Source organism: Glycine soja, chromosome 11, assembly GCF_004193775.1.
Source record: "Glycine soja cultivar W05 chromosome 11, ASM419377v2, whole genome shotgun sequence".
Classification (NCBI taxonomy): Eukaryota; Viridiplantae; Streptophyta; class Magnoliopsida; order Fabales; family Fabaceae; genus Glycine; species Glycine soja.
The window spans coordinates 20007257-20014479 of record NC_041012.1 but is presented as its reverse complement, the minus strand read 5'-3'; the positions used below and the strand labels follow the sequence as shown (position 1 = coordinate 20014479).

At 34.7% G+C, this 7223-nt stretch overlaps 1 pseudogene; it reads right to left on the bottom strand.

The window, feature by feature from the left end:
- Positions 1–1431: 1431 nt before the first annotated feature.
- On the bottom strand, positions 1432–7011 carry LOC114373029 (annotated as a pseudogene).
- Positions 7012–7223: the final 212 nt, after the last annotated feature.

Sequence of the window (7223 nt, the reverse complement as noted above, 5' to 3'; positions counted from 1 at the left end):
CCGTGAGAAATTACGCGAAGATTCTCGACCGTTCTTCAAGATTCATCGTTCGTTCTTCGTTTTCTTCAGTCTTCAACGGGTAAGTACCTCAAACCGAGCTTTTCAATTCATTCTATGTACCCGTGGTGGTCCACATTTTGTTTCATGTATTTTTATTCTCGTTTTCATTTACTTTTTATACCCCATTTTGACGTGCTTAAGCCATTTATTTAAGTCATTTCTCGCTTAATCTAAAAATAAAATAAATTTCCACCGATCGTTTGAATTGTATCATCCGTTAATTTTGGTTAAAATGAATTCCGACCGTTCGGTCGTGCCGTAACCACGTTGGAAATCAAAAAAGAGGTAAAATAATAATATAATAAACAAAAAATACCTTTTAGTAAAATAAAAGCAAAAGATCAATCAGACGTTTTCCGTTTGGGATTTCTCATTCTTAATTGAATTGACTAATAACTAAAGCGAAACTAAGGCTAAAATCAACTCGCCTAGTCAAGCTCGTCCACAAAAATAGGTTTTTGAAAGTTTATCATTTCAGTTTCTTACTAAGTAAAAGGATCACTTTTAAGGTCCAACGCCTTAAAATGATCACCCTTCAAGTAAAAAGAATCACTTGATTCACGCATAAGAAAGAATTACGTAGGTCTGATTTCCTCTCCAAAGGAGGGTACGTAGGAGCAAAAACCCCGCTTTTGTCGACCTCAAAAAATAAAAAGAACTAAAAGTTAAGATAACACAATTTCCACAATTCTGAAAAATAGGTTGTTGTCCTTCGAGACAAACGTAAGAGGTGCTAATACCTTCCTCAAGCGTAAATACAACTCCCGAACTTAGAATTTTCATTTTGACCGGTTTCCTTCGGTTTTTCCGACGTTTCCCACAAATAAACGTTGGTGGCGACTCCGCGCATCTTTCCTCCTTTGGAAAGCGCACCCGAGAGCCTCGCCCTTGCTCGCCCGCGAAGGGCACGTTGCGACAGTCTCAATGCACAAAACCTGGCAAAGATAGCTTTCAAAATGCATGCTTAGGAAAGTATTAAGATTTTATCTGTTAGGAGAGAGAAAACACCTTAACACTTGAAGGATTATATTTAAGGGATTTTGGCACAATTTCGATTATTTGGTAGTGCTCTATTATGTTAGTAGTAGTAGTGCTTAATTATGTTATGAGCAATAGTGCATTAGGATAATTTTGTTAGTACTCCCTATGCATGTGTAGAGGATTTTGTTAGTGGCTTTTGTCATGTAGTGAGCGCATATAACTATATGTATGCAGTGTATTGACAAAAGGGAAATAAGAATATAATAAAAGTTTTCTCTCTAAGTCTTAAGCTTTTCTACCTTCTTCTCTCTGCTTCTGCATTCTGCATTTATGCTTCTATTCAAGTTCATAACAATATCACATGATAAATAATAAATTATCCTGGAGCCTTCAGGTTTCATTTATTAGAGAAGCTAATTCTTGATGAAATGTTGGAATTTTGTCTGCTTCAACAACTATGATCAATCTCGTTGGTCTGTAATTCCTCAACTATAAAAACAGAAACAAGAATAGATTGTTTAGAATCCTTGATAAAGAGACTCTTATCCACTTCTACAATATCATTTTAGCAAGAAACTCTAATGGAAAGAAAATTCAGAATTATTACATTACAACTTAAAAATGAATTAAAAACAATTGTTTAAATGTAATGAAGAGCCTTATTCGTTTAAACTAGAAGCAAATTAAAGTTTAAATCATGTGTTATTATATGGCAGTGGAGAGAAATGAGCCAATCAATCATTTCCACTGGTATTGAAATAAAATTCTATGTGATATAATTGCTTTGTTGACTATTAAACAAAGGCACTACAATTTAGATGGTAACTAATAACACTACTATTTCCCTTAACATCAAAGCTTGTCTAAGATCCTCAAAACAACCAAAGAAAAGCACATGAAACAAACTTCAGATATAACGAGATATCCGATGTGTCAATCTCTAACAAAAGACCCCCCCCCCCCAAATAAAAAAGAAAAGAAAACTATTTGTTGCTACCCACGACACAAGGAATTAAAAAACTTGATTTCGTCGCCAAAAAGATGGATGGGGAAAACTATTTGCTAACCCATTGTGTCCATCATTTGTATTCAATTGCACTTTACTTTTTTGTCATAAAAGAAGAATGAATAGAAAGGAATATAGAAGCGAAAGTACATCTAACGGAGGATAAGGAATGCTTCTGAGAAGTAAAGAAATTAAAAAGAATAGTGTGCCTAGCTAGGTGGCCCAAATAAACAAGGTTGCCCACTATCAGTGATAGAAACTACTAGAATATTGAACTTGATGGAGCTTCTTTACAGGTTTTGTGTTCACTATATTTGACAATTCTGTTCATATCAAGATAAATTCACGAGCAACTCATGAAATCACACATTGAAAAGAAACAAGTCCTGTGAAACTCATCAAGCAATTCATCAACCACATGAATTGGAAACTTGATAGTTACCCAATTAAGCGTACAATAATTAATACACATTTGCCATATGGAGCCCTCTTTCTTCACTAGAATTACAGGACTAGAATAAACACTAGCATTGTGCCATATAATCCCCAAATTCAGTTTCTCCTTCACCCAATTAAGGGCACAATAATCAATACACATTTTTCATATGGAGTCTTCTTTCTTCACTAGAATTACAAGACTAGAATAAATACTAATACTATTAATAAACAAAGTAGTAAACATCACAACCACACAAAAAGACCACATAGCCATGATTCTAAGTTGTAGACAACATGTATATTTCTTTCAGTGGTATCACTATGTATTCTAAATTACATTCAGAAATTGACAAAAAATTTCAGCAAGTTAATAAGAACATGACAAAAATGGTAATTGAGATTGAAGAAACATAAAACTTGCCTCATAAGGTGCAAGCTGCTGACTTTGCTATAGAAAACAGAGGGACAAATTATGTTAACTGGAAATTAATTTGGAAAATAATCAGTAATCATAACAAAATAATTCAAAATGATGCCAGGAAATATCAATGCCTTGTGAAAATTTTATCCTCAATCTTTATATATATTATTGCTTCATCACTATCAATGCTCCATTTTCTTTTCTGTTCTACATTCTTGAGCTATATTATAACACCCCAAAAAAAGTAAAATGTCAAGATACAATGACAGTGGAGCATAAACACATAAGTTAGAAATATAAAAATAGAAGGGACACATTACAAAGCATACATACCATGTAAATTTTGGTAAGTATTATATAATGCTTAAACTTGAAGGAATTTTGGAGCTCTTCCATCGCCAGTTAAATGCAACACAACAATTTAAGTTCTTAATAGACAAAACCCTCCCTAACAGTCAAACAGAAACATGTAGTAACATCTAACCTCATATTTCGTGTCCCATGACACTTCATCAAAAGGGCATCATAAAGAGGTGACAAAAACTAGGGAGGAAGGTTCACCATGTGCTGCGATACCAGGAGATCTACATCACACACTTGCTCCCCCAACAACAATCTCAACTAGTCATCAACACCCTTCTCTTGGCGCTATGCTTTATGGAAGAGAAAATCCTTAACTATCGCAATATATTTATGCTCCTAGGCAACAAAAGTATTTACAAAATAATTGAAAAATAAGTTCATAAGCAAAGTTGATACATACGTAAGAGAACATGAGTGAGTTACCTTGTATCTATATAAATTAAGAGCAGTAACAAGAGCGAAGAGTCCTTCATCGTCATCATCCTCAATCTTAACAATAAAGGCTACAGTGGTTTGTGCTAAAATCAAGTCTACAAAGGCAGTTAAATCCCGTTCCTGGCCGTCAAGGAATGTTTGCAGCAAGGTCTTAGCTCCGGGAAAATCATTAGGCTTGGGATTGAAAAATGAAAAATATGCTTGGACAACTTCCTAAAACAAGAATTAATTTCACTAGTTAAAAATGTTGAATTGGAAAACACATTAGGGATAGGATAAGAGGTCTCATGTCGAAATCCTCGTCGGATAAATCTTCTTGGACAACTCCCTTGAACAAGAAGTATATTAGTTAGTTCAAAGGTGAAATAAAAGCAAATTATGATTGAGAGAGGAGGTCTTGCATAGTCAAGTTTCATAGCGGAGAAGAGGGTTGGGGTAGGGTTTGAAGAGTGACGCTGTGTTGGCATAGAAGAGAGAGATGTAATACGAGTGAGAGCGCGAGCAAATGGGGAGAATGCTGTGGCTTCTTGCGTTAGAGGTTGGCAAGCCCACGCTGGTGCTACCCTCATGATGGAGCCCAACAAATCCCTAACACTGATAATGCATTAGGTTAAGTCCCAAAGCTTCCACAACCTATGTGACCTAAACTCCAAAGGTCACCTTTGGATATTCTTACGAAAGTAGTCAGGGTCTAGCTAGGTTTATGGATGAATCAGTTAAAAGTATCTCATCCAATCACGATGGTTTTTGTGAAATTGTCTTAGACAAATATCATTTTAAGATGGTTTTTGCCACCGTCTTAGAAAGCTACCATTCTAAGACGGTATTTGTAAAACCATCTTCGTTGAAAACCTTATATTTACAAAATTGCCACCACCTTATATTCTAAGAAGGTTTTGTAGGTGTAACATCCTATTTTTCGTAAATAAATTAAAAAGTTTTTTTTAGTTAAAAATTAGTTTTAGAAAATGATGAGGTTTTTATAATTAAATAAATAAGGAGAAATAATTGTATTAAAATAATGGTTTGAAGGAAGAAAAAAAAAAGATATTTGATTTATTCATTTGATAGGAAATAAAATAGAGTTCCTTTTTATAAAATAATAAAAATAAATAAATAGAGTAAATAATAGGTTGTGAGTATCCTAGCTATAAATAGAGAATAAAGACATGTTAGGTCAGTTCACTACTAAAAAAAACACTTTTTACTATGCGTGATCTACAATGGTTATTATAGACCCAATTTAAAAGGTGGTGTGGTGGCATTTTTGTAATTATTGTAAAAAAATTGCATTTTACAACTATCATTCTAAGATGGTTATTAAAAACCGCCTTAGAATGTTATATGCAATAAAGTTTACAACGGGTTTAAGTTAAAGACCATCGTAATTGGGGAAAAAAACAAGCATGTGCGAATAGCAGAACCTCAGCTCCCACCTTGCATTGAAGCCCCTCATCGTTACAATTTGAACCCTAGCAACTGTTCGTGGTAATTGATTGAAGACTTAGTCATTTGAAACCTCGTACCCCCTCTTCGAACCCTAGCCCCTTTTCGTCATAATTGGTGAACATTTGAAACCACATAGCCCCACTTCGTTGTTCTTCCATTCAACCCGACGATGTGGACGACTCTTCCCGGCTCACAGTTAATTTGAATCAAGGAGTGGCACTTCGTGAAGATCAGGGCTTTCTCCACGGTACGTTAGTCACTTACTTACTTAGCCTCGCAGTTAATTTGACCGATATAAAGTGAAAGCTTTGACACGTTAGGGATGATTTGATATCATTTTCAACCTTGGGAAGAAAAAATGAAAACTGCTTATGAGCAAGGAAGGCTTGTGCTACTTCAAAACTTGGATCCATCTTTATCTTCATCCGAGGTACAGGTAATAAGAATTCCAAATTTTTTATGGATTACATGGAGAACTAGAATACAAATCCAGCATAAAAGGACCATTTAGAGTTAATGTGTTTGATCCTGTTGTGGAATGGTTAATTCATGACTTAAATCCATGAATTGGTGCTTACTTGTAGTTCTTTCTAGATCATATTAGATTTGGAATTTGGAATAGAAATGATCTATTTGCCTTTATGCAATTTCAATTATGGATTTTGATGCTTTTGAATTTGTGCATTTTCTTGACTTTATAGTGGGGTTCCTTTTTTATCTCTAATTTTTAACTACTTTTACAGTGATTCTTATGGTGGTTTTGTTTCCTTATTTAAGACCTTATATGAATGCAATAATGCTAAGAATTTGGGCACTATATCAGAATGCTAGAAATGAGACAATGAAAGCTATGAGTGAGGCAAGATGCAACCCTTTTAAAGAGTTTTCCGATCTTAGGACAAGAATAGAAACCATATGATATACAAGGTAGCCAAAAATGGAGAAAGGGAACAAAGAAAGCCATGAGGGAGGCACACCCCAAATACTTGTATAAAGTAAGATGTATTAAGGATGAAGAAGAGAAAGTTTTGGTTATAAATTAGGATATCAAAGAAGAGAATTGTTTTTATTAGTTTTTCAATTAAGGACAACGATTGACTTGTAACATGGAAGGACTATAATTCCAAGAGGATGAACAAAGTCTTACAATAGCATTCAGGTTAAGAGGTTAAAGAAGCTCTTAAGAGGATGGGTAATGGTAAAGTTATTGGTCTTGATGGTGTTTCTATAGAAGTTTGGAAGTGTGTGGGTGAACAAGGTATCATTTGGATCATTAATCTATTTTATGAGATTGAGATATATGAAAATGCCAAATGAGTATTGGTTGTTATTCTTTAGAACGAGGGTGATATTTAGAATTGTGTAACAAAGGAATAAAACTTATGAGAGTTGAAGAAGATCATTAACAAGGAACACAATAAGAAAATCATTAACATCACTCATCAACATCACAATAAGAAAACTTATGAGGGGTTTAGGTTTAAAGTTGAAGAAGGAGCGAGCATGAGAAGGAAGGAGATCTATGGGACGATTCATCTCTCATTAATGCCTTCGACCAAGCTATTTCTACTTTCAACATTCTCTTCATAACCCTATTTTTCACTCTTCAAATTCGGTCTTAATCTGAGAATTTCGTTGTTAACTAATTTACAGAAAATGCATAGCAGCGGAAAACACAATGGCGCCACCACGGCTCGATTACAGAATGGTTTACATTTTCGTGACGCAGTAGGACGGAAAGTAAGGGTCCCCACAGTGCACATGGGAGCTGGTGTTGACGATCAAACTTGAAAGAGCACAAGACATTTATGACAAAGCGTGCAATAGCTTTCGCTAATTGGGCAAAGAGGCCTCCCATTTGCGGCAATGCAAATGCACCTCCTCTTTCCCTCATTAATTGAAATCGCTGCCCCATATCAATCGATCTCTTTGATAATGTTTTTTTCTTGATATATATATATATATATATATATATATATATATATATATATATCACATGTTTTATTTAATTTGTTTACTGCTGGTGTTTGTTCATGGCTTAGGCAGAGAATGGGAGATTGTCATGAGCTG